This window comes from Nycticebus coucang, chromosome 9 (assembly GCF_027406575.1).
Source record: "Nycticebus coucang isolate mNycCou1 chromosome 9, mNycCou1.pri, whole genome shotgun sequence".
NCBI lineage: Eukaryota > Metazoa > Chordata > Mammalia > Primates > Lorisidae > Nycticebus > Nycticebus coucang.
Window position 1 is genome coordinate 103,759,000 of NC_069788.1, and position 27,805 is coordinate 103,786,804.

Sequence of the window (27,805 nt, forward strand, 5' to 3'; positions counted from 1 at the left end):
TTTTCTCCTTAGGTAACGAAGAGTCATTGAAGGATTCTGAATAAGAGAGAAAAGATAACAGCAATATGTTAGATCATTCTGACAGCTATGCAAAGAATGGATCACAGCAGTGTTTACAGGTGTGTGGTACTCAAGATGAACGATATCACCCGGTGTAGAAGTTGGTTCTCAGTGGTGTGCAACAGAGGAATTAAATTGTATTGGCTCTAATAGTGAGAGGGATATTATTTTTTCGATTCTCTCTTAGTCTGCTCGATTAAGCCAAAGAGAAATGATCAGTTTGTTGCTAGTATGTCTTTAATACTCTGCAAGACTAATCTCCCTTTTTATCAAAGAGCAGGGCCTCAAACTCAGAACCTTCAAAAACCAGCAATATCTAGCCAAGATTAAATAATGTAGTTTTGTTTTCATTGTATTATTTTTATATCTTATGGCAAGCGATACTGATTTTCCAGTGATAATAATATTAAAAAATCATTTTCAATAAAGTTGAGCAAAACAAGAACCAATTTAAAGAAACAAGTGTGTAATTGTGCAGACGATACACGGATAGGGTATCCAAGGTTGAGCTAGGGTGTGGGACATGATGTAAGAATGATAATAAATGGGACATAAATGACTTTAATTAGGGATATATTGGATTAAAAGAAAATAAGATTAAACACAAGAGACCAGTAAGAAGAATATTGCAATAGTGCAGGTGGCAGATTATAAACTCCTTGGGATCAGGAAGCTTTATCTTATATTATTTTTATTTTCCTCTCAGGAATAAGCCCGAGAGCCGCAGAAGTAACTGTCCAGTTAGTACCCTCATAAGTAATACAAAACATTGTCATAGATTTTGAGTTAGACCTTGATGTTAATGCTTTCTTTCAAACCTTAGGCCCCAAACTTCTCCTGAAAAGCTACCTCGAATCCAATTTTGGAAGGTGGACAGTATAAATGAATTAAATTTAATATTAAAAAAATCTCTTCATCCCTGAAATTCCTCAGTCAAACATCACCACCTCTGAGAAGCCTTCTCTGATTTTTCGATATGTACTTGGCTGCTCTATGCCCTGTGTGTTCAGTGAACCTTTGTATACTTCTAAGCAAAATTATTACTTTTTTTTGAGACAGAGCCTCAAGCTGTCATCCAGGGTGGAGTGTCATGGCATCACAGCTCACAGCAACCTCAAACTCCTGGGCTCAAGCGATTCTCTTGCTTCCACCTCCCAAGTAGCTGGGACTACAGGCACCCATCACAATGCCCGGCTATTTTTTGGTTATAGTTGTCGTTGTTTGGCGGGCCGGGGCTGGATTCGAACCCGCCAGCTCAGGTGTATGTGGCTGGCGCCTTAGCAGCTTGAGCCACAGGCGCCGAGCCTAAGCAAAATTATTGTAGAATAGTTTCCTTGTATGCCTCCTCTCCAGGCTCTAAGTGGCCTAGTGACTCTGCCTTTCATTTTTTTCTTATCCCCAGCACCCAGGATGGTTTCAGCATAAAATAGGCAGGAGCTCAGTAAATATTTATTCAAGAAATAAATCTTTTTGTTGGGACACCACGTTATAGAAGAACACTTAGAAAGTATTTATAATCCGTATTATTGATTTGAAGTTCAATGAAAGTTCATAGACAGGAAAGATCAACATGATCTAAAAGATGTATTGAAGGAGTTAAGGATTTACAGGGCTTGAGTCAGAAACAGGAAGTCTAAATAAAGATTCTCAACACCTCTTTAGCATCTTAATAGCAAAATTTCCTACTTTGGAATGGGAGGTAGAGAAAGAAACTGGGTGTTGTAGCCAGGCGTTGTGGTGGGTGCCAGTAGTCCCAGCTGCTCCGGAGGCTGAGGCAGGAGAATCTCAGAAGCCCAAGAGCTGGAGGTTGCTGTGAGTCCTGTGATGTCATGGCACTCTACCGAGGGTGGTAAAGTGAGACTCTGTCTCTGCAAAAAATAAATAAATAAATAAATAAATAAATAAATAAAAGAAAGAAACTGGGTGTTGGAGGAAAGAAGGAATGAGCCAGGTCCTTCTCCCTTTTTCCTATCACCCTTCTCAAGACCAACCCTTTAGAATTTGGCTGGGATTGTCCACAATTCTTCCTATTCTTAGAATATTCCACAAAGTGCCTGGTCCATAAATATTTGTGGAATTGGAAGCACTTTGACAGAGTCAAAACGAAATGCTGTACTATGGGCTGATAGTCAGTAAGAGTTCATACAAAGGAGCAAGGGTGAGAGCAGGGCAATTGTATGGAAGAATTTCTAGTAGATACACAGTTGAGCTAGGCTATAGGACATAAAAGCATTCACCTTCCCACTCCCAAGATCTCTAATATTTTTCCACTAGTTATTATACTCTAGTGCTATTAGGGTATAGTCCTATTAACTACTTTTTCTACTAGTTAAAATACTCTAGTCCTCTAAACAAGCAAAAGCTGCTCTGCCCTATTGGTAGTCACTAGCCACATGCTACTAAATTTCAACACAATTAAAAATTCAGTCCCTTGGCTGGGCGCCTGTAGCTCAGTGAGTAGGGCGCCAGCCACATACACTGAGGCTGGCAGGTTCATGCCGGGTGTGGGCCTGCTAAACAATGATGACAACTGCAACCAAAAAATACCCAGGTGCTGTGGCAGGTGCCTGTAGTTCCAGCTATTTGGGAGGCTGAGGCAAGAGAATCACGTAAGCCCAAGAGTTTGATGTTGTTGTGAGCCTTGACACTACAACACTCTACTGAGAGTGACATAGGGAGACGCCGTCTCAAAAAAAAAAAAAGTTCAGTCCCTCAACTCACTCTGACCACATCTCAAGTGTCCAATAGCCACATGTGCCCAGTGGCTTCCATAATGAATAACTCAGACAAAGAACATTTCCATCATCATAGAATGTCCAGTTGAACAGCACAGATCTGAGGATTAAATTCTCTCTGGGTTGCTGAAGGTAGGAGACACATTTGACTGCTTTTCACGGGCCTAGAAAAATTCCTTTACACTCTCACACTTTTAGCTACCCCACTTTAGGATTTAACTAACATTTGCCTCACTGTCAGTTTCTATACCCCAGAATGTGTGTATTCTCAGAAAATACACAGTGAACTTTTTAATAATCTAGTGGTTTTTAGTATACTCACAGTGTTGTGTAATGATAACCACTAATTACAGCACATTTTCAGCACCTCAAAAAAGAAACTTTGAACCCACTAAGCAGTCACTTTTCTTTTTTTTTTTTTGCAGTTTTTGGCTGGGGCTGGGTTTGAACCTGCCACCTCTAGCATATGGGGCCAGCGCCCTACCCCTTTGAGCCACAGGCACTGCCCTAAGCAGTCACTTTTTTTTTTTTTTTTTTTGTAGAGACAGAGTCTCACTTTATGGCCCTCTACGTAGAGTGCCGTGGCATCACACAGCTCACAGCAATCTCCAACTCCTGGGCTTAAGCGATTCTCTTGCTTCAGCCTCCCGAGTAGCTGGGACTACAGGAGCCCGCCACAACGCCCGGCTATTTTTTTTGTTGCAGTTTGGCCGGGGCTGGGTTTGAACCTGCCACCCTCGGTATATGGGGCCGGCGCCTTACCGACTGAGCCATAGGCGCCGCCCCTAAGCAGTCACTTTTCATTTCCCCTTATCCCTGCACCGTGGCAACCACCAATCTGCTTTTTGTCTCTATAGATTTGCCTGGTCTGAATATTTCACATAAACAGAAAGATAAAGTATACAGTCTTGTTTCTGGCTACTTTCACTTAGCATTATGTTTTCAAGATATATCTATATTGTATCCATGTATCAGTACTTTGTTTTTGTGGCTGAATAATATTTCATAATATGAATATACAGCAAGTCCTCATTTAACATCGTTGAAACCAATTTTACCTATAGGCTAATTGATATAAACAAAAAATAAATTCCTGTAGCGTATTTCTGGTCACAAAAAACACTACCAAACTTCTAAATAAAGACCAAACACTTCTAATATTAAACACTGAAACACAACGTTTGTAATCCCAGTACTTTGAGAGGCTGAGGTGGGTGGATCACCTGAGCTCAACAAGTTTGAGACCATCCTGAGCTAGAGACAGAACAGGTGTTGTGCTCTTTAAAAATAACCAGGCATTGTGGCAATATAACCAGGCACTGTGGTGGGCGCCTGTACTCCCAGCTACTTGGGAGGCTGAGGCAAGAGAAGGACTTGAGCCCAAGAGTTTGAGGTTGTTGTGAGCAGTGACTCCACAGCTCTCTACTGGGGGGGTGACAAAGTGAGATTCTGTTTCAAAAAAAAAAAAAAATTTGAAGCAAATGTGAGCCTAGTAAGATAATTATTTGCCCAATTATTCCAGTTCAGGGTCTCAGAGAGCCCATCCTGACAGCTTAGAGGGCCAGGACAGAACCAACTCTGGACAGATGTCATTCCGTTCCAGAGCACACTTACACCCATGGGTGTACTCACCCAGACTGGGACCATGTATACACGCCAATTAACTTAATGCGCATATCTTTGGGATGTGGGAGGACATCAGAATATCTGGAGAAACAAACCCACACAGACAGTGGCCAAGCCAGGAGGGATCTTTTTTCCTCAAGCTATAGTGAAATGACATTGAATGAAATGTTATTCAAGGACTTGTTATACTAAATTTTATTTACCTGTCATTGGTTGATGGATGTGTTTGGGTTGTTTCCATACTTCAGCTATTATGAATTCACGTACAAATTTTTGTGTAGGCGTATGTTTTCAGTTCTCTTGGGTGTACACCAAGGAATGCAATGACTGGGCCATGTGATAACTCCATGTTTAACCTTTTGAGGAACTGACAAACTGATTTGAAATCAACTGCACTATTTCATCTTGTGTACATTTCAGAAAGAGTTTATTCTTCTCTTTGCCTGATGGTGCCTGAGTGCCTGACATACCCAGAAACAACCTATTCGCTGTTGGATTAGATAATCACTTTGACCCATACTACACGTCCATCCGGTCTGGAACTAAAGGATGCCCCGTTGAAAGTCAGGATCAAAGAATAGCCCTCATTGTCTTAATAAATGCCATCTTAACAGACTGTCAGAGATTTTGGTCAGTTCATGTTTATTGAGTACCTACTGTGTTCTCCTTAATAGGCCAGGCATTGGGGATACATTTCTACATAATGCATAGTCTTTCAGTTGGAAGGATGGCCATTTAAGCAGATCACTTGAATGCTGTTGCTTGATGCTGTAATGGAAATATCATACCAGCAAGCAGTTTACTACCCTGTTTCCTCGAAAATAAGACATCGTCTGAAAATAAGACCTACATACAGGAAAGATAAGAGGTCCCTGAAAATAAGACCTAGCGCATCTTTGGGAGCACACCTTAAAATAAGTCTTATTTTCGGGAAAACAGGGTATCTCTGCCTGGGGGCATAGTGAAGGCCTCACAGAGGATGGGAAATTTTTTAGTTGAGTCTTCAGCATTAAGTAGGACTCACGAGAGAAGAAATGTGATGTAGGAGGCAGAAGTCAGCAAAGCATTTTGCTAGATGAGACAAAGGATAGATGATATATAAGCAATTCCCACCCAAAAGAAGATTCCATGGTGGTCATGGTGGGTCCAGATTCTTCCTTTATTTGTTACCCCTCCTTCACTTGCCATCCTTGGGGTGAGTTTAGTGTCATGAGACCAGGGTTGAGTAGTTTGACAAATTGCCTTGGGTCAGCTTAGTTCTCAAATATCCCTTCTTATTTGAGTGATAGTATGACCAGTCCAAGTGGAACTTCTGTTTTGTAAAAAGGCACAGTTAAGAAAAGCATGCAACCAGAATTATGGGGCTGAGGTCTGCACATGCTTCAGATGCTTGGAGAGGGATGCCCAAGCATTGTCTCACATTGTCTACAACCTGTTGTGCTTTGGTGTTCCTACAAGGTGATGAGACTCAACCATGCCCAGTATACCTTTTTAATATAAAGTGGATCATCATTGATATAAACTGGGGGAAACTGTGTCAATTTCCTCCCAGGGTCTTGAGGTCCTAGAAGTAAGTGACATTAAGCTCACCCTAGGGTGAGAGTTGGGACTTTTCAGGGTGGGTCTTTACTTTTCTGCCAAGCCAAATTTCTCACTCAAGGGTTCTGTCAACCTCTAAGAATAGAACAGGAGGGAAATTACCTGTAGAAAAATGGCTACATACTTGGTTTCAAGGTAGTAGTGCAACCAAAGCCAAAGAGTCTAACATACAAGCTATGCTGTTTACTTATACTCATTGCTTATTTGAGGGCGTTTACAGGGAAACTATTCATGAGTAGTGGAGTAAAGGTCTGGTGGCACTCAAATTTATAGTGGCTGTTTGTATTTTTTAGACAGAATCAGTGCAGGTGGGCAGAAATGTTGGGAGGACTAATGTACTATGAGAGAAGAAATGGAGGATGCAACTGTTACAGTTCCCTCTGTTCTAATTTGTGCCTCTCCACCACAGTGTGGAGTGCTGGTGTGTCTTTCAAATGACAAGCTCTCCAGATTCAGAACCGTTGTCAATTGGCCACATGTTCACGAGGCAAAGGGGTCTTCATGACACCCTTTTGAATTAACATATGTAAAGCCCTTAGAACAATGTCCAACAAATAATATGTGCCATAAAAAACCGTTAGGGTCATTATTATTATTATGTAGTCTCACCTCCCTACCAAGGTGTTAAGTTCTTTGTAAATAAAGAGCTCAGTCTTTCGCTCTCTCCACAACACCTAGCTGGTGTTCTTAACAATTTGTTTACATGATTAGAACCTTGGACAAGTCGCTCCCCCTTTGCAAGCTACGGAAGGACCACTTAGAGATTGTATGCACAGTCCAATCTGAGTCCACAAAACTATTTGGTGCCCACTGTTTACAAGCCACTGCCCTGAACAATATGCCGGTTGTACGTTACAAAGTATCAAAAAATGAACACCAAGCGAAAAAGCCTCGTGTAAATGTGAGGCCAGGGAAGCAATGATTCCCGTTCCTCGGAGGTCCTCAACGACCAGCTTAGCCAGCAAGAGGTGTGGGTGGGACTTCAAGTCTCTCCCCCGCCACTCCAGTTTTACTCGAAGCGACGCTGGTAGACCGCCGGCTCCCCTCGGCACAGAGAGGACAGGATCCCTGTTTCTCCGCCCGGAACCTGGCAGCTGGGCGCCGCGGGGACGCGAGGCGGCGGCGCGAGAGCTCGGGGAGCAGATCCCCGCGGCGCCCCGCCCACCGGCCCCGGATGCCCAATCAGGGCACGGCTCGGGCGCGCGCTGCGGCCAATCGAGAGCGGCGGGAGCGGCGCTGGAGCTGGCGGGCGCTGAGTGAGCCCGAGAGCCCGGAGGTGGCGGCGGCGCTGCGGTTGGGAGGGAGCGCGGCAGGAGCAGCGCGGCCGAGGGCTGAGGGATTCCCGGGCCGGACGAACCGACTTTGCAGAGGTCGCCTTCGGGCCAACGCTCAGGACCCTGGAGACAGCGTCACAGGTAACTGCGCCCTGCGCCCGGAGGCAGGAGAGCGAGCGCGCCCCCCGAGAGGGGCCCCGCAGGTGGAGCGGGCTGGGGGCTGGCCGGCCGCGGGGTCCTAGCGCCGCGTGCTGCTCTGCGCCCCCTTGCGCCCCCTGAGCCTGCTTCGTCTTGGGGCCACCGGGAGGTGTGACATTGCCACACGCCACGGGCGTCCGGGGATAGAAGATGAGGTGAGTCTGCCTAAGGCGAATGGGGAAGCACACCTGTGTCCACCGCACCCGTACTAGACACTTCTTGCTAACGGTGTCTTACCCCTAGATCCAGGTCACCCGGAACGTCTTCATTGGCCGGAGTAGGGAGGCGACAACAGGTGTCCCCTGGGGCCAATGTCGTCTCCTCCCCCCGTGCTTGAAATCTTGGCCTTGGCGTTCTTCCCCACCTTTGGGGTGTCGCAGACAAGACCCCAGCCTGCTCTCTCAGGCGTTCTGCCCGCTGGACAGAGCCCAGAAGCGTCCTGGACCCGGGGCTTTGGATGGAGTTTCCTACACGCGTTGCCAAGCAATTTGCCAGACACCCGCCTCTGGCTGGGATGAAGAGAGTTGAAGATGAGGCTATGTGTGTGCGTGTGTGTGTTCTGGTGCAGCCCCTACTGAAATGAGCTGCCCGAGGGCTGTGAGTGAATCATTGACTGGTTTTGTGCAGCTTCTGGCCTCTGCCTGCTCCCTCCCTCTCCTCCTCCCCCACACAGGTCCTTCATGCTCCCTGGGCTTCACTCTCCTCATCTATAACGTGGTGATAGTGATTGCACTTGCCAGATAGCGTTGTTTTGAGGATTATATGAGCCAAGGCCCGAAAAACACAGAGCACAGAGCTAAGTACTCAATAAAAGCTGGCTCTTGTTATTTATTATAGGGAGTGGATGGTCTTTTAATGAGTAAATAGGACGTGTCCAAACTGGCCCAGCAACTATTTGGAGCTCTGAATAGCTTTGTACATTCAAAGGGAAAAAATGCTATTATTAGTAATATTGATGATATATTTTAAAGCTAATATATCCTGAGGTGGGGGGATAAAAAAAATCAACTGATCCATTGAAATGATAAAAGAGAAATAAAATCTAACTAGTAACTGAAATAAACTTTGTAACCTTTGAACAAATTAATATAAATGGTGTGTGAAAAAAGTATCATGATACTTTGTTAATTGCTCATCTTTCTTTAGTATGCCTTATTTGTAAGAAGTCCTATGCCAGAACCTCTCAATTTGGGGAGAAAAATTTGAAGGTTTTTATACTTTTTACTCCTCCCTTAAACAAATAAGTTAGAAAGAGAGAGGGAGGGAGGAAAGGGAAGAGAGAGACAGAGCTCAACCAGACCACCAAATGCCAACAACTCATAGAAACCTAAAATTACAGTTACTATTTTTAGGCAATCACTTTTTTTTTTAGGCATCTTGCCCCCATGTGTGACCTGGGTGGTCTGGTTCAATTCTTTGCCACTGTGTCACTTTCCTTTCCTTGTTCATTCTGAAAAGTCGAATAGAAATTTGGCCCCATTCATTTTTATTTTTAAAACTTACCTTAAGGCTTGGCGCCAGTAGCACAGTGGTTATGGCGCTGGCCACATGCACCCAGGCTGGCGGGTTCGAACCCAGCTCAGGCCAGCTAAATAACAATGACAACTGCAATAAATAACAATGACAACTGCAATAACAACAAAAATAGCAGGGTGTTATGGTAGGTGCCTGTAGTCCTAGCTACTTGGGAGGCTGAGGCAAGAGAATCACTAAGCCCAAGAGTTGGAGGTTGCTGTGAACTATGAATTTATGGCACTCTACCAGGCGACATAGTGAGACTTTGTCTCAAAACAAACAAACAAAAATATTAAATAGCAAATGTAGCAGACCTGCTTGGAGCTCTGAATCCTCGGTAACTTGCCTTCTATCCTGTAACAAACCCAAAAGGACCTTCCCATAGGTTCTCCAGGGTAATGTCAGTGGGAATCTGCCTGTTGTATCACCTGGGACCTGGGGAAAAGACAAAATGTCTCCATTCCTCTATCGCAGCAGTTCTCAACCTGTGGGTCTGTATTTAAGGGCCGCAGCATTAGGAAGGTTGAGAACCACTGCTCTAGGGTCTCCAGTGCTTTTGCCAGGAGCGTTGGAATAAATACCCCACATAGAGAAAGTGATTATCTTCTCTGGGGGGTAAGAAGGCCACTTCCAGATGCAAATCTTTCAAGTCTCAAATTAATGTAACAGCCCTTTCAGCTGTTGATTAGGAGATTTTCACTCTCTCCACTGGAGTGGGAGGATCTGAAAGCTTGCTGCTGGGGATGGCGTGGTGGGGGATGGGGTGGTGGAGAGTGTGGATTGTGTGGCCAGCTAAAGACTGCTGAGTTCAGGCTCGGCGCCTGTGGCTCAAGCGGCTAAGGCTCCAGCCACATACACCTGAGCTGGCGGGTTCTACAAGGCCCGCCAAACAATGACAGCTACAACAACAACAACAAAATAGCCGGGCATTGTGGCGGGTGCCTATAGTCCCAGCTACTTGGGAGGCAGAGGCAAGAGAATCGCTTGAGCCCAGGAGTTGGAGGTTGCTGTGAGCTGTGATGCTACGGCACTCAAGACAGCTTGAGGCTCTGTCTCGAAAAAAAAAAGACTAATGAGTTCAGAGCCAGACCTCCACCTGGTGAGAGCACTGGCTGTGACCCCCTGCTGGGAAACTTGGTGAAGCTGCTTTGCTGTTTCTGAGTCTCTCTTGCTCTGTAAAAGGAAGAGTTGAATTTTTAATTTCATTTTTTTTTTTTTTTTTTTAGGGAGATTGTTCTAAGGATAGTACTAATGAATGGAATGCTTGTAGCACAGTTCAGGGCACATAGTTAGAGGTCTGTAGCATCCAGAGAAGGTCCTGAAGATGAGAGTAACCAGCAATACCTGGGCAAGACATAAAGGCTTGATTGGGAGGTAATCCTTGAGCTGAGCGTAGGAGGATGAATGAGTTTCTTATGCAGACAGAGGAGAGGTGGAATTGAAAGGAAGGGTAGTGCAGGGGGGGGAAGAAATTTCACATGGAGAGGAATGACCAAAAATGCTGTCTTGGTCAGCTTGGACTAAATAACAGATAACCCCCAAATCTCAATGGCTTATAACAACCAAAGCTTCCTGCTTTATGTTGCATGTCCAGTCAGTTTTAGTTCTCCTCATCCGTCTTCATTCTAGGAAGAATCTCTCTAGGATAATGTTGATTTCATTTGTGGCAAAGGGAAAAAAGAACATGACAGAACACAACTATGGCACCAAAAGTCTGCTCTCATGCTGGCCTGCTGTCTGTGGCATGGGGAAAAACAAACCTGCAGACAGAGAGGGATGGCTGAGTAAGAGGGGAAGTGAGGAAGGAAACAAGGTCAGGAGATGGCCCAGAGGCAGATGATAAAGGTCAGGGGTTTGCTGCAGAAGAGTTTTAAGTAGGGATTTGATAAGTCAGATTTTCAGACTGAACACATAATAGGTGCAAATCTCTCTTACTATCTATTGAATGACTTCAGATTCCACTACTAGAAACTGATCTTTTTGGTACTTGAATGGCTTACCTTCCTCACAAGTTCACTCCGAAAATGTATATGCTCTCTCATCTTAAAGTCATTATTTTATAATAGCGTCAAAAGCAATGGTTCTTAAACTTTAGCGTGCATCTGAATCACCTGGGAAAATGTGGGGGTGGGAGGGGTTTAGAAAGCACAGATTGCTGAACCCTACTCTCACAGTTTCTGAGTCAGTCTGCGGGGAGCCTGAGAATAAGCATTTCTGACATGTTCTTGGGAGATGCTCATTCTGCTAGTCATCAGATCATCCTTTGAAAACCACTGAACTAAAGGGAGAGAAAGACCTGGGGGGAAAGGGCTGGAAGGTCTCAGCATTCTCCATGGAGCAGTTTTGCTGAAGGCTGACCCTGGCTGTGAGCAGGGCTCTGTAAGAGTAACAGCATCTCTAGGTGTATATTAAATTGCAGATGCAGGCTTGATAGGGAATTAAAAAACTTCTGATTCAGAGAAGTAAGAAACATACAAGGGCTGCTTTGCCTCCCTTTGTAACTGCAAGCACACACCCTTTTGTCTGGCTCCGGATCTCTTGCTCAAGCTGGTCAGCATATTCCAATCCTGACCCATCACACTTCTTGTCATTCCAGTTGTAATTTCTTCTGGAGCTGAACTTGCCCACTGGGTGGACATCTGGCTGAATTTTAATATAGTCAGACTAAGAAATTGCTTGTTTCACTTGAGGTCACCTTCATGAAAAAACATCTGTACCATGTGGTCATGCAAATTGTGATCAGTTCCCTCCCCCCTAAGACAAATAACTCCCTGAGGATTTAAGATCATCCCTGGTTTGGCTTATGCAGATAGGAGGAGCAAGTCCCTACAATTCCCGTATGACTCATCACTCCTGTAACAACAGAACGTTCCAAACATGGAGGTAAAGGAGAAAACATGTTGGTGTGTACCATGACACAGGAAATAAAACACTGAGCGTTTCTTTTCTTTTTACTATACTTTTCCCAATTATGAACATGGCAGAAGTTCAGACTCTACCTGGGGTTCCTGTAATCAGTGGTTTGCCTGCATGTGATAAAAAGCATATGAATGTGATGAAATACTTTCAGGGTCCACAATTTAAATGCTGGATAGCAAGTTAGAAGAATTGTTTCAAGGAGGGATGAGTGTGAAATAGTTTATTGGGGTATGGACAGAAGAGTCTAGAAACTCTGCATATTAAATTTGTATAAAATAAGAAATATTATGGTGAGCCCAGGCTAAAAATGAAGAGAGTAAAATTTGAAAAAACTCTTGTCTCAGATTGACAAATGAGTCACTCCCTGAAGTCATGCCTGCCTCTTTCTCTTTCTTCCTTTTTCTTTTTCTTTTTCTTTCTTTACTCCTTCCTTTTTTTTTTTTTAATGATTCTTTATTGAAACATTTTCCTTTATACTTTTTTTTTTTGCAGTTTTTGGCCAGGCTGGGTTTGAACCCGCCACCTCTGGTATATGGGGCTGGCACCCTACTCCTTGAGCCACAGGCACTGCCCCTTTTTTTTGTTTTGTTTTGTTTTGAGACTGAGTCTGATTATGTTGCCCTTGGTAGAGTGCTGTGGTGTCACAACTCACAGCAACCTCAAACTCTTGGGCTTAAGCAATTCTCTTGCCTCAGTTTCCCAAGTAGCTGGGACTACAGGTGCCCGCCACAACACCCAGCTATTTTTTTGTTGCAGTTGTCATTGTTGTTTAGCTGGCTGGGGCTGGGTTCGAACCCGCCAGCCTGGGTGTATGTGGCTGGCACCATCCTACCCACTGAGCTGCCTCTTCTTTCATTTTTGAGGCAGAGTTTCCTTCTGTTGCTCTGGCTTAGGTGTCATCATAGCTCACTGCATCCTTAAACTTCTGAGCTCAAGCAATCTTCCCAAGTACCTGGGACTACAGGAATGTACCATGATACCTGGCTAATTTTTTTTTTTTTTTTTTTTTTGTAGAGACAGAGTCTCACTTTATGGCCCTCAGTAGAGTGCCGTGGCATCACACAGCTCACAGCAACCTCCAGCTCCTGGGCTTAAGCGATTCTCTTGCCTCAGCCTCCTGAGTAGCTGGGACTACAGGCGCCTGCCACAACGCCCAGCTATTTTTTTGTTGCAGTTTGGCCGGGGCTGGGTTTGAACCCGCCACCCTTGGCATATGGGGCCGGCGCCCTACTCACTGAGCCACGGGCGCCACCCTTTTTTTTTTTTTTTTTTTTATTAAGACACAGTCTTACTCTGTTGCCATGGGCAGAGTGCCATGGCATCATTCTAACTCATAGCAACCTCAATCTCTTTGGCTCAGCCTCCCAAGTAGCTGGGACTACAGGCACCTGCCACAATACCCAGCTAGTTTTTCTATTTTTAGTAGAGATGGGGGTTTCGTTCTTGCTCAGGCTAGTCTCAAGCTCCTGAGCCCAAGCAATATAGAGTGCTAGGATTACAGGCATGAGCCACTGTGCCTGTCCTGATCTATCTTTCTTTCTTTTCTTTCATTGGGTCTCACTTTTGCTTAGGTTGGTCTTGAACTCCTGATCTCAGGGATCAATCCTCCTGCCTTGGCCTCCCATAGTGCAAGGATTACATGTGGGAGCCATCATGGTCAGTCTGAAGCTGTGCTTTTGAGACAGGAGAATTCTCTAAGATTCTGTGGATCAGAAAGCTTAGAACTATATCCTCTGTCCAGGGGACCTGTAACCAACTGTTTCTTTCCCCATGTATTTTGGAAAGCCAACTGTTTCCCTACCTCCTGCAGGTGTGGCCTCAGTGCTGCCTTCACTTGGACAGCTCTGCTGTGAACTATGGCAGTTCTCTCCATCTCAGGTTTCCAGCAGATTTGGCTAAAGTTTCAAAAGATGCAGCAAACAAAACCCTAGACCAGCAGTTCTCAATCTGTGGGTTGCGACCCCTTTGTAACAATGAAAATACATCCTGCATATCAGATATTTACATTACGATTCATAACAGTAGAAAAATTACAGTTATAAAGTAGCAATGAAAATAATTTTATGGTTGGGGGTCGCCACAACGTAAGGAACTGTATTAAAGGGTCACGGCATTAGAAGGCATTAGGAAGGTTGAGAACCACTGCCCTAGACGTTAAGTGTGAGAGCCAGGAGGAGAAGGGGACATTTATTTTTTTTTATTTATTTTATTTTTTTATTTTTATTTTTTGTAGAGACAGAGTCTCACTTTATGGCCCTTGGTAGAGTGCCATGGCATCACACAGCTCACAGCAACCTCCAGCTCCTGGGCTTAAGCGATTCTCTTGCCTCAGCCTCCCGAGTAGCTGGGACTACAGGCGCCCGCCACAGCACCCAGCTATTTTTTTGTTGCAGTTCGGCCGGGGCTGGGTTTGAACCTTCCACACTCGGTATATGGGGCTTGCGCCCTACTCACTGAGCCACAGGCGCCGCCCGAGAAGGGGACATTTAAACTAGTCAGGAGAGATCTAATGAGTATGCTGAACATACTGATTAGAAAGTGCTGCTGTTCCCATTGGATAACATTTATTTAACAATTTGATATTTAAGAAATGTAAATATCAAATAATTACATAAATAGCATCTTTGTGTTTATATGGAATAAATGCTATCACATATATCTTATATATTTTTTTCACATATCTAGCAATTTCAGAAGGCAAGTGTCTAGTGTTATTGCTGTCTTTCTGAAATGCAGTAACTAAAGTACAAACAGTTGGCCAACATTCTATAGGCGAGAGAAAGGCAGAATTGAAAATTTAAGGTCTGTTGAACTTTACATTCATCGTGTATAGTGTATACCTCTGTTACCCCAGCTGGCCCCAGAGTAACTTGGACTTGTGCCCTGAAGTCGCCTTACTAACTGGCAATGGGTGATCAATGTTCTTTGTGATGTGTAGTCACTATGAGAAGTGTGAGGCAGCTTTGCCAGATTGCTAATGGCCCAGCAAAGCTTTTAGAAGGTGGCTCCGTGTCAATGGCATTGGCCATCTTCTGGGTGCAAGGCTCTGAGGAAGATGTTATGAAGAATTCAAAGAAGCGTAATGAATGCTTAGTCTTCAGACATGGACTTTATTCTGAAAAAGGCCATAATATGTATGCAAAGCCAACAAGACCAACAGTAGGCATATGTAGTGTTGTCAAAGAGGTGTGCTGTGAATTCAGACATGGAATCTTTCTAAGGTTGTGCTGGGCTGGGGAGGTTCATGGAGAAGCAGTTATACTGGGCCCTAACCTAAGTCATTAGCTAGGTGGGAGCACTGGTTTTTATGGAATGGACCTAAGTGGCTCTGAACTGGTGTACAGCCCATTTCAGGTCCATTGACTAGACTGCTGTATCTGGAGTGAGAGATCAGTAGAGGAAGGGATGTCCAGGCTAGGTGACTTCCTAAAGTTTTCCTTTCTTGACTGCCTAATCTGAAGGCTTGCATAATCTCCTAACACATGAATCCATCGGGTGATTCACTAGTGGATGAGTAACCACTGGCCTCTGAGTTGACCTTCTTGACATGTTCGTTTTATTAATAGGAAAACACTTTGGAGCTAAGGATGTCGACCTCTATATAAATAAAACCTGATCCTTTCATAAACTCTGTCAAACTGGCAGCCAAGTCAATGTTGCTCCACTTCCAATATGGCCTGGAAAGGTCAAGTGGATTTGTTGAAAGTCACATGGGAATCCCCTGACACTTCTACTTCAACTCCCTGCCCCTGACATGGTGCTGCAATTGTTTCACAGATCTCTATAAAGATGGTGGCATTTTGGGTCCCTGTCCTCTAGTTAGGATATCTCCAGCTCCTATTATACTCCATGGAGGTTCTTACCAGTTTTACACTGGGGGTGACATAATTACACCCTTCTTTTCCAGGCTTAACCCGGGTTGTCACTGAAAGAATGTACCGTTTTAGTGCTACGTGTCTGTGCAAACACACCATCTGAATGAAATGACATTTTCAAGCATTTTACATGCCAAATGTCAACAAGTATAGCAGGACCATCGATGGCTTTCAGTCTGCCTGAACTTTGAAGGGAGATGTCAGACCCTTACCAGCTTGATAAAATCATTCTACTTGGTGTGTTTTGAAGTTGACTATTTTTTTTGAGACAGAGCCTCAAGCTGTCACCCTGGGTAGAGTGCTGTAGCATCACAGCTCACAGCAACCTCCAACTCCTGGACTCAAGCGATTCTCTTGCCTCCGCCTCCCAAGGAGCTGGGACTACAGGCGTCTGCCACAAAGCCTGGCTATATTTTGGTTGCACCTGTCATTCTTGTTTGGCAGGCCCGGGCTGGAGTTGAACCCGCCAGCTCAGGTGTATGTGGCTGGCGCCTTAGCCGCTTGAGCCACTTGAGCCACAGGCGCCGAGCCGAAGTTGACTATTTTTTTTTTGTAGAGACAGAGTCTCACTGTACTGCCCTCGGGTAGAGTGCCGTGGCGTCACACGGCTCACAGCAACCTCTTAACTCTTGGGCCTATGCGATTCTCTTGCCTCAGCCTCCCGAGCAGCTGGGACTACAGGCGCCCGCCACAACGCCTGGCTATTTGAAGTTCACTATTTTTTTAAGAGAGATTCTTTATTTGACTGTTTGCTTTAATAACTGATTATTTGTCTGTCCTTCCTGACTTAAACTTTTAAAAGAGAAGAATTACAATGCCCTGGTTAGATGGATAAGCTTGGGATGGTTCATATTTGGTGGAACTCAGTTACACATTGTTTAAATGTTATCTATTGTGTGACTCCAGAGCTGCCAAAAGTAGAGTTTACTTGTGTAATTATTTCCTCACCTTTGCCAAACATAAAATATTAGTTTTAAATCACTCCATGTCCCTACATTTCTCTCCACTTCAGATTTTGAACAGTTGAAGGGTGTGAAAAACTTTTCTTATTGTTGAAATTGTCAGAATCACTATAATAGCTGTCATTCACTGAGTTTGTGTGCCAGTTCGTCCGCTGAGCAGTTTATACCACATTGCCTCACCTCAGGGCTGTAAGGTCGGGAATAGTAGCATCTCATTTTAAAGATGAGACATACAGAGGCAGGGGTTAAGTGATTCGTCAGCACCTAATGGAGAAGGGCTTTGAAGCCACTTCTCTTAATCTCCTAGCTCTCGAAGCTGCATCCTTAGTCACTGTGGTATCTGGAAGCCAAAAGAAATATGCTCTGAAGAGTTAAGAGGGGCTGTCTGTCCATTCTTGTCACACCCTTGAAGATCTTGGAAGGAGGAAAACTGCACTTGTTTTCTCATTATCAGTTCACTGTATTCGTAGGGCAGTTGAAGCACCCTTCTTTCCCTTCTTTTCCCTATCTTGAGTTCATAATATTCTTGTTACAGTCTCTAATGGGGGTGGGGGAGTTCAGGATTGGGGATCTATTTGAGTAAATGCAGCCGGTCTCTCCGGCACTCCCCCATCAACCCAATTGGCATAGGCGGGACCCCTTACTTGCTGACTCCTCCAGCTGTGCCATGCATCATGCTCCAGGGCCCTGGCGCTCACAGGCTCGCTTTTGGTCGGTTTTAAGTTCCTGATTCCTGAGTAGGCCTTGAGGAGGCAGATCCAAGGAGTCGGAGTTGTTTGCTGTCAGATATCAGACGCTGGTCATTGTGCAGTACTGGTGGGACCAAGGGCTTTGATTTCCTGTCATTTGGTTGCCTTTTTTCTACAAAGAGGGTAGAGAATATGCACCCAATCAAGCCAGGCACTTTGCAAGGGGATTCCTGGCCAGAGGAAAGCCACATCAGAGTGTAGGCTCATTTATACATGTATGCCTCTACTTATAGGAAACAAACTTACAGGGTAACAATATATGCCTCATGCATGGAGCATGGTGAAGCAGTTACCAACACAGAGCCAGGGGCTGCACTGTCTGGGTTTGAATTGTGTGGCCTCAGGTAAGTTACTTATTCCTAGCTTCAGTTTATCTCTGTAAGGGGGATAAAACTAGATCCTACTTCATAGAGTTATTATGAAGATTACATGAGCTATCTAATTAAATGAGTTTTAAAGCACTTTGACATCGATGTCTGAAGGAAGTGGTTTGTGAGTGTTTATCAAAGAGCCCATAAAAATAAAGTGGTAGGTGAACATCATGGTGTGTAGGTTAGGCGATGCTGTGTTAGATGACACTCGCATGACTACAGTAAAGGTATTTGTGATGAGTGTATGCAAATGAAATATTAAGTATACACCATGGGAACTAGCCATTCATAAGAATCACATGAGAAATACGTCTGTAAACTACCTTTTTGTAAAATGTACATGGAAGAAATGGCGTTAAGAGGAAAAGAGGTCATGGATGTGACTTAATGTTTTTGGCCCGGCTGTACTGGAAAGACAACTACCATCATGTTCTGTGGAAGGCTTCTGCAACAGTAGTTTTGGAGGAAGGAAAGTCATCGGTCAGTTTTGGATATGTTAACATTTGAGAGGCTTGTTAGACATTGATGGGAAGCATCTGTGTGGGAGTCCCTAGGAGTCCCTAGATAGATCTAAAGCTGTGAAGGAGTGAAGATAGAGCAGGATCCTAGGATTGAACCAGGGGGCATTCCACTCCAGGGGAAAAGTCAAGCTGCAGCTGGGAGAGGTGGTTCACACCTTTAGAGGCCAAGGCAGGAGATTCTCCTGAGCAAGTGGGAGGCCCCTGTATCTAATAAAAATAGAAAAATTAGCCAGGCATTGGGGTGGATATCTATAGTCTCAAACTACCAGGAGGCTGAGGCAGAAGGATCACTTGAACCCAGGAGTTTGAGGTTGCTGTGAGCTGGGTTGACACCATGGCACTCTAGTCTGGCAACAGAGTAAGACTGTCCAGAGAGAGAGAGATGTCAAGCTGGGTTGGGTCTAGTTTCTACTTTGTTCTTTTCTTCACTTTGCTATTTTAAAATAAAGTATGGAGCCATTGCCGTTTTCATTGCATAGCTTTTAGCATTTGAGCTCTATAATGCACTTTAGAGTTAAGACTAGGGTTGGCTTCGTACTAGCTTTCTTCCTTTGGGTGGATTACTTAATGTCTGAGACTCAGTTTCGTTATCTGTGAGATGAGAACTAGTAGTTAAAAATGTCCATCTCCTAGGTGTAAGGGCTCCGTAAGTGTTACGTTAAGGCAGTGAAGCTGTATGCACATTTTATCACTATAAAATTTATTGCTTTGTTGCTGTAAAATTCTCACCGTTCATGTCAACATGTTAAAAGTGAGGGGCAGTGACAGCTCACACGTGTTTAAAGCCCTTTGCATTTTCCCTGAACTGAAGACCACATTTTAATGTATCTCATATTGCTACTATTTTCCTTCTTTGTATTAAAAATAAAAGAGGAAGGCCAGGGAGATGCTGCAATAAATTCCACACACATATGCCAGTTACTTATGTTTCCTTTGTAATCGAAGCACTGCTCCCAGTGCTGTGTATGTGGTTAATTGCTCCATGAATCACAGGTGTACAAGCATTCAGGGATTTGGAAACCGAAACATAGCAGAAGAAATATCCCTGGAAAAAACAGTGTTTCAATATCATACACACTCACTTCATACTTGCTCTTTACCACTTTGAGCCCTCATCCCTAGGAGGAGATGGGCACTTTTAACTACTAGGTACTAAGCGGTTCTCATTCTTTATACTAATTGAGCTCTGCTGTTTTAAATTCAAGTTGGTTGGAAAATGCATCTAAGCCACTTTATTTCACCCAGCAATAATAATATTTATTCTGAATATGTTTTTTAAAAAGTCTTCCTCTGCAAGCTATATAAAAATCCTGAGATGCAGAGAATCACATTCTGAAATCTTGTCTCTCCATTCTCGAATTAGCATGTCTGCTGTGTTTGCATTTATGGTTTCTATGCTTTGAATTTGCGGCTTTTCTGTTTTGCAAGATTTACTGTCAGTGAGACATCTACCAAAAGAAATACTACCATTAGTGGTATTGGGACCAGATATATGGAATGGCATGGTTTGTTTCTAAATCCTTTGTAGGGTTTTTGAGAAACCTTCTCCAGATGGACGTGGGTGATGTGAAGACTGAAAGAAAAAAAACATTAGAAACACTGAAGCAGAAAAATTAAGGGAAAGAGCTTTTGGCAATTAAATTTTTCTTTCTGATCTTTCAGGTTGAGGAAGTAAAGGTATAAATAGTAGGAAATTTCCATCAACTTGGAAAAAAAAATAGAATAAATAATTCTTAGCCACAGAGAGGAAAGCCCAGGGAATCACAAGGTCAAAGGATCCTGTCCCATTTATCTATCGTGACAGCCTCTCCTCCCTGTACAAGAAACGCCTAACCCTTAAACAATGGATGTGTCCCTGAGAAGCTGAAGAAGTGCGTGAAAATAGAATTTTCATAAATCAAATCATTTTAGAAATACACCCATGATAATACTTTGCTGTATTTTCCAAACTTTCTTTATGAGTGTATATTCATTTTATAAAAGAAATGTATAGCAATTAGAAAAGTAAATTTGAAAGGTGACAATACAGGAGGAGTGTAATAAAGTATAGGTGACAGGTACTCAGTTGCTCAAATTTTATAATGTGAGAATTCTTTCATCCTACAAGTTGTGACATTTCCTAACATTATCTAATCTCCAAATTTACAATTTATAAAAAGGGATGGAATCTCAATAGTGCTTTTCACATACCAAAATCCAGACCCCACCCTACCAAGGCAGCCAGACCTCAGTCCACAGATACTCGCCCCTCGTGCTGTGCCAAGCCCACCCAGTGTGTGTCCTGGTTCCTGTGGCTGTCCCTGGCAGTTGGAGGCACCCACGCGCCCCTGCCTTCAGTCAACAGACACGAAATTCAGATGTGTCTGTGTGTTGTTTGTGAGAGGCCTAGTTCACAAGGATAATGTCACAATCAGCCCAGACCCCCTGCAGACTCGCTGCAGTCCGTGAGGCCTGCTGTGGCAGCCTGCGTTTTAGTGTTCGGCTGGGTTGTTTTGCTTTTAGGTCTGTGTGTCTGTTTGGTGGGGGGGGGGGGGGGGGATGGGAGGGGAAGGATTCTCAGAAAAGGGAAGGAGATATCCCCTGCATTACTGAAAACGGAAATAAGGAATTATCAGTTCAGGGTCAGTAGACGCCACAGTGCCCAGCTTCCCTCTGCTGTGCTCTTTCTGGAATGGTTTTGTTTTCTTCTGAAAGGCCTGAACGCGACTTGTGCTAGATAAATTGTTCTAGGGTAGCAGCTTTTAACAGGGAGTCCAGAGAGTCCTAGGGGATGGGCTTTGGGAAGAGCATGAAGCACCATAAATTATAAATGTTGCATGTATGTGCATTTTTCTGGAGACAGAAGTCTCTGGCTAAAATTATAACTCAAAGATATTTAGAGAGCTATATTAAAAAAAAATAGTCTAGGGAAAGGGCTTCCATGGTGCCCCTATGGTGCTCTGCACACTTAATGCTACATCAACAGGCTTAAGTCTTTAAGTCTGAATTGTGAATCTTGGTCTTGGCCCCTTCTCAGGAACTCTTCCTGGTTGGTGTACTGTACATGTGGTGTAGCATTAAGTGTGCAGAGCACTGTAGTGGCACCATGGAAGCCCTTTGCTGCAGAAGCGCAAAGGAAGAAGGTTTTAGTTCCTTGAGTGCTGGAAAGCTGGAAATCCAGAAATCTACAACCTTTACGTTCTGTCCTAATGCCTCACCTTTCTTTTTATTTTATTATTTTTTTTTTTTGTAGAGACGGAGTTTCACTTTATTGCCCTTGGTAGAGTGCCGTGGCATCACACAGTTCACAGCAACCTCCAACTCCTGGGCTTAGGTGATTCTCCTGCCTCAGCCTCCCGAGTAGCTGGGACTACAGGCGCCCACCACAACGCCCGGCTATTTTTTTGTTGCAGTTTGGCCGGGGCTGGGTTTGAACCCGCCACCCTCGGCATATGGGGCCGGCGCCCTGCTCACTGAGCCACAGGCGCCGCCATGCCTCACCTTTCTTGGCCTATATGGAGCTCCCTTAACTGCATTATGAACACTAATATCCTTTTACTTGGTCTTCCTCTCTGTTCTAAGATGATGGTGAAGAGAGAAGATGTTTATAACGAACAGCCAAGTGGCTATTTATCCTATGCCTAGCACGTAAATATTGGCCTTCCCCAGTGTCCCAATCTTAGTTTTTGTTTCACCTCATATTATTATTTCTGAGTGATTCAGTCCAAACCCCAGCTTCCAGTGACCTCTCAGTTGCTGTCATCAGTGCTCATCTCTCTTCTGAACTCCAGACCTGCCTATTTAACAGGCCCCATAGATTTCCCTAGGGCTGTCCCACAGTTCCTTTGAACCGCTGGGTCTAATGCTGAGCTTAACACAGCCCCACTACCTCTCAACCACTCTTCCTCTAAAAGTCCTTATCTTGGTGAACAGTACAAAAATTGATCCCAGTTTTCTGATAGCCATTTTCACACACCCACCACAACATTACTTTCTCAATCTACTTGAGCCCCAAGAGACTTGATCCCTACATCTTGATGATCCTAGATCCTAAGTGGCTGTAAGAAATCCCTTCTCCCTATTGCTTATCCTGCAGTGCTGATGACTGATTACTGGGTCTTCCCACCCTCCAGTGCGTCTTCCTCATTGCTTCCAGAATGATCTCTCTTCAGTACTATTTGAATTGTGTTATTTCCTCCCTTAAATTGTTTAATTGATCTTCATCGCCTTTAGGACAAAACCCAGCCTTCTTGGCTGACCCCTTCTGGTCTTTCCAACCTCTTGTCTTACTGTTCTCCTTCCAGCTCATTGGTCCATCAAACTGTGAATTACCTAACAGTTCAGAGGACATGTTTTCATTCAAAATATGTCCTATGGACATACTTTATTTTAGTGCAGCTATTTTGAGTGGGGGCCTTATAAAAAACTATTACATTTCAAACTTCCAAGTCATGTCTCTAACAGACATCCTGCCTATATCCTTGTACATAATCCCACCCTTGCCTCCTGCCCTGTTCCTAACATAAATGCCCAATCTTAGGCCTTCCCTGAATTACAGCCTCATTTCTGAGCCTCCCCTCTCCTTGTAGCACATTTTGCTAATACCTACAGGTCCTTCCCTATCTCTGATGAACACTCCAGGGGCTGAGGTAGATGAAGGGAGATGTTCAGAGGTGGGGTGAGTTAGGGGGAAGGTCCAGGATGCACGGACATCAAAGATGTTGTATACAGTTTTCAATGGCAAACGGTGATTTTGCTTGTTAACGCAACTGTTTGAACATGGCTGAGCAAAATTACACCCCCAATTTGGCTGTATTGCTGTGCTTTGATCTTATAAATGCCACACTGCCAGGTTGGAAAGTCCTTTTTCTCCCCTATGACTGCTGCCTCACAGGACTGGTTTCTGCTTGTTTTCCAAGCCCCTGCTCAGGTATTACCTTCCCTCAGTTATTGCTTGCTGGCCTCAGATGGGGAGAGGTACCCTTGCTCTGTATGCAGCCTCTGTTGCATTCTCCTGGGTAGCCCTGATCACACTGTCCTGTGATTATCTGCTTATTTGCCTGCCTCTCTCTCCAAGGCTGGGACTGGATCTTAGTCATCTGTCTATTCCTAGTTTTTTACAACAATATGCCTAGCAACAGGCAATGCTTCATTAGTACTTATTGAATGAATGAAGAAATGAATGAAGGAATAGATAATGTTCTGTGATAGTCAGAATTCTAATAATCCTCAGAAACTTTGTGAGCACTATTAACCCAGACCTCAAGGTCTCTTAGCTTATCTCTTCTATTTTCTGTGTCTGTGGGATTACATACCAACATTGATACCCATCTAGATTTACACTTCTTGTAGTGGCTGCCTCTTTAGCGCACCTCAAACCCACTTATCCCCACTTGTCTCTGGGGCTCTGTGATGACCAAATAAGACATCTGGACTAAACCATTCTGCCGTGTGAAGCTTCTGCTGGGGGTCCTGCTGCCACTTCTGAATTTAGATGAAATGCCACACTGGAAGGTGTGGAATCTGGCTTCTCATCTACTGCTGAAGGAGTCAGAAGATGAACCCGCAAAGTGAGGGAAGTTGGGTCACGGTGGAGTGAGCCCTGACCAAAGGGGAACTAGAAACATGTGGGAGCTGGCAGCTATATTGTCACTCCGAGTACCACCCCTCCAAGAACTATGGCTTTGAGATACCATAGTTCTTAACAGACTCTTAAGTAGGAAGCTGTGGTTCTGGGGAAGCCATGGCCAGCTGAACCCCTCTCCACCTGACATTCTCTCCAGCTTCTCTGGGGTTGCACTGGCATGGGAACATGGTCTCAGTGCTGTTTTCTAAGGAATCTAGCCTAAGACAGCTTCCCTAGGCAGACACAGGCCAGTGGAGGTAAAAGAAGAAGGAGGGAAAGCATGGATCAGGCTGTCTCTACAGCAGTATTTTTCAACCTTTTTTATCTCATGGCACACTTACACCTATAGTTAAACTTCTGCAGTGCACTTAAATTATGTTGATTTTAAAAAAGTTAAAAAAAAAAAGAATATACTTACTTGCTTAAACTTCTTTTGAAAATAATTTAATGAGCTTTAAAAATTTTCATGGCACACAGTGTGCCACAGCACACCAGTTGAAAATCACTGCTCTGGAGCGTGGATCCAGCAGGCTTAGTTGGAATCCAAGTCTTGGCCATGCATCTTCCTTGTCCACGCAGTAGCAAGTGGCATTGGCCACCCTCATTTAGGGAAATTGGGCAGATGGGTCCTTTAATAGAAAAAGATCCATCATTTGGAGTTTGCAAACTAATTTGATCTGAGGTTTCCTATTTAAAAAAAATTCTAATAAAAATCAAACTTATATCACCTTAATGTCAGTGATACAGCTGTGAAAATGGATTCCTATGAGGATCTGTGATATATTTAAATCATAGCTTTGGCTGGACACGGTGGCTCGTACCTATAATCTCAGCACTCTGGGAAGCCGAGGTGGGAGAATTGTTTGAGGCCTGGAGTTCCAGACCAGTCTGGGTAAAATAGCAAGACCCTATCGCTACAAAAACATAGAAAAAGCAGCCGGATATGGTGGCACATGTCTGTAGTCCAAGATACATGGGAGGCTGAGACAGGAGGATTGCCTGAGCCAAGGAATTAGAGGTTACATTGAGTATGATTGCACCACTGCATTCCAGCCTGGGTGACAGAGCAAGACTCTGTTTCTACATAAATAAATATATCTTATTTTACTACTTATTTGACCTTGAGAAAGTTAGCCAATCCAAGTCTCAGCTTTCTCATCTGGAAAACAGACGTTAGTAATAGCAGCTTCTGTCATGAATCTTTTGTACAGATTAGATAAAGTGATGTACATGGAGCCCTCAGCTCAGTACCTTACAGACTAAGCACTCAAAAGATATTAGCTATAGTTATTAGCATTCTCTCAAAGTACGATTTGAGGCCAGGCACCGTGACTCACACCTGTAATCCTAGCACTCTGGGAAGCCGAGGCAGGAGTATCCCTTGAGCTCAGGAGTTCAAGATCAGCCTACTCAAGAACGGGACCCCCATCTCTACTGAAAATAGAAAAATTAGCTGGGTGTTGTGTCAGGGTGTTGTCTCTAGTCTCAACTGCTCAGGAGGCTGAGGCAGCAAGATTGCTTGAGCCTAAGAGTTTGAGGTTGCTGTGAGCTGGGCTGATGCCACGGCACACTGGGCAGCAGAATGAGACTCTGTCTCAAAATAGATAGATAAATAAAAGTACAATTTGAGAATGACAGTGTGTTATTGCCTGAATAGAAAACAAATTTCAGGTAAAGTTTGTTTTGAATTTGTAGTACTTGGGATTTCAAGAAGTATTTTCTTGATCTGGAAATTTTTCCTAGGGAATGAAAACCTCCGGCCCAGTTTTAATTGTGCTAAAGATGGGAAGGAGTGATAAAAAGCTTCCATGAAAGTAGTGTTTACCTGTCGGTATTTTATTGTGTTGACAATGGGTAAAAACCATATATAGTTTGAGACTACTTAATGTATATTTCCCATCTTCCTTTTTTTTTTTTTTTTTTTTGTAGAGACAGAGTCTCACTTTATGGCCCTCGGTAGAGTGCTGTGGCCTCACACAGCTCACAGCAACCTCCAACTCCTGGGCTTAAGGCGATTCTCTTGCCTCAGCCTCCCGAGTAGCTGGGACTACAGGCACCCGCCACAATGCCCGGCTATCCCATCTTCCTTTTTAATGTCCTTGCAAATAAATTTATAATAATCCCAAATTAACAAATATGAAGACAAAAGCCGAATCGTTTTGCAGTTTTGCTGTGATCATGCAGAGAATTTGTGGTAGAGAAGATCCCAGGAACTAGCTCTTGCCTCTCACCTGGGGCGAGTTTCCGTTTGTGCCAGGTAGATGGAAAAGTGCTTCCTCCGTGGTAGCAAATAATCAGGATTAACGATGTGTGCATTGGTAATTTTCTGTCTTCTTTTACAAAGCTGTATTAAGAGTCATTGAACTTTAAACTGTAATCATGGTTTATTATTAACTTTTTGCAATCGAGCTTCCAGTTCAGCTGTTTTACTTTATTCCACAAATGCTTGCTTCTTTCTTTCTGTGTAACTGGCAGGGAGCATTGGAAATGCTGGAAGGAAGGGCAGCATCCTTCCTGCAAGGAATGACTATTCCAGTAACCTTTCCCAAGAGTCACCAGTGACTATCCAGGCCTGTTATGTCTCTTCACATTTGACATTAGAGACTGTACTTTGTTGCCGTCCTTCTCTAACTGGGCTAGAATGCAGTGGATCATTGTAGCCCAGTGCAATCTCAAACTCTGTGGCTCGAGTGATCTTCCTGCCTCAGCCTCTGAGTAGCTAGGACTATAGGTATGTGCCACTGGCTAATTTTTCTATTTTTTAAATTTATTTTTATATTTTGTAGAGCCGGGGGCCTCACTATGTTGCAGGCTAGAGACCTTCCTTTTTCTTGAAAATTCCCCCCTTGCCTTCATGACCCTGGAGACCTCTGATTTTTTTGTATCTGCATAGGGTACAATTTCACCATTCCGACCCTCCCTCCTCTATGTAGGCATGCTTCAAAAGTCAGTCATCTGTCTACCTTGTTACTTCTCCTACTGATCACCTCTTCATTCCCTTGGCTTCACATACCATCTTTCCTTCTGTGACTCTAACATGTAACTTTTGCCTGTACTCCTCGTACTCTGGGAGGCCGAGGATGGGGATAGCCTGAGTTCAGGAGATTGAAACCAGCCTGAGCAAGGGCGAGACTCTGGGCAACAGAGTGAGACTCTGTCTCAAAAAAAACCCAGTAACTTTTCCCCCTGATTTTTCTTTGTGTCAAATCTACATCTTCTGCAACCAATTCTTATTTTGTAATCTTTGAATCTCCACATACCTCAAATAGAACTTATTTTCTACACCCCCCCTTACCCCCCAGTTAGTTGCCCAGTTTAAGGGGCTGCTTCTGAGTTCCTTAGGATATGTGCTGAGGTCTTCTCTGCTCTCACTTGAACTGTTAATGGCACTACTGTTTTAATCACTCTAGCTTAAAAGCTGTTTCTTATTACTGTAGATTCTTTTATTCTGTTGAATAAGAATAAGCCCAAGGAATCCTATGGACGTAGGCGTTTTCTCTATTTTCATTTTCTTGCCCAAAGTTTTCTCCTGAATATTCAACATTTCCCAGCTTTTCCTAAAGTGTGGATGGTGGTGTGGGAGGTGCTGTGGGGCTGATGGTTGCACAGCTCAGTGACAGTGTCAGATAAGGGTACATGTTGTTCATCCTGTCCTCTGAATGCCACCTCTCTGAGTGGTGCAACCCGGTTCTGTGGCATGTCCAGGTGTGAGGGATGGGGTGTGGGTAAGGGTGTCTGGGATGCTGAAGGCTATAGACAGTGGAAGGGAGCTGGCACTTCAACCAGGAGGAAAAAA

The 27,805-nt window shown here is 44.0% G+C and overlaps 1 protein-coding gene and 1 long non-coding RNA gene across 7 annotated transcripts in view; one reads left to right on the forward strand and one right to left on the reverse strand.

Moving 5' to 3' along the window:
* Positions 1-1,095: 1,095 nt before the first annotated feature.
* LOC128593978 (uncharacterized) lies at positions 1,096-26,333 on the reverse strand. 3 transcript variants are annotated; one of them, XR_008382432.1, is made up of 3 exons: positions 26,241-26,333; positions 24,428-24,638; positions 1,096-1,928 (listed from the first exon to the last, which is right to left on the reverse strand). It is a non-coding gene; the product is annotated as an uncharacterized LOC128593978 (long non-coding RNA). The 3 variants fall into 3 exon arrangements; XR_008382433.1 differs by lacking the exon at positions 1,096-1,928 and adding an exon at positions 11,518-11,650; XR_008382431.1 differs by lacking the exon at positions 1,096-1,928 and adding an exon at positions 15,017-17,624.
* Positions 7,295-27,805, forward strand: part of STON2 (stonin 2) — a 187,042-nt gene continuing 166,531 nt past the window's right edge. For all 4 annotated transcript variants that reach the window (XM_053602425.1, XM_053602428.1, XM_053602427.1 and 1 more), the window contains exon 1: positions 7,295-7,435. The gene's annotated coding sequence lies outside the window, so the exon portion shown is untranslated. The remainder of the gene's footprint in view (positions 7,436-27,805) is intronic.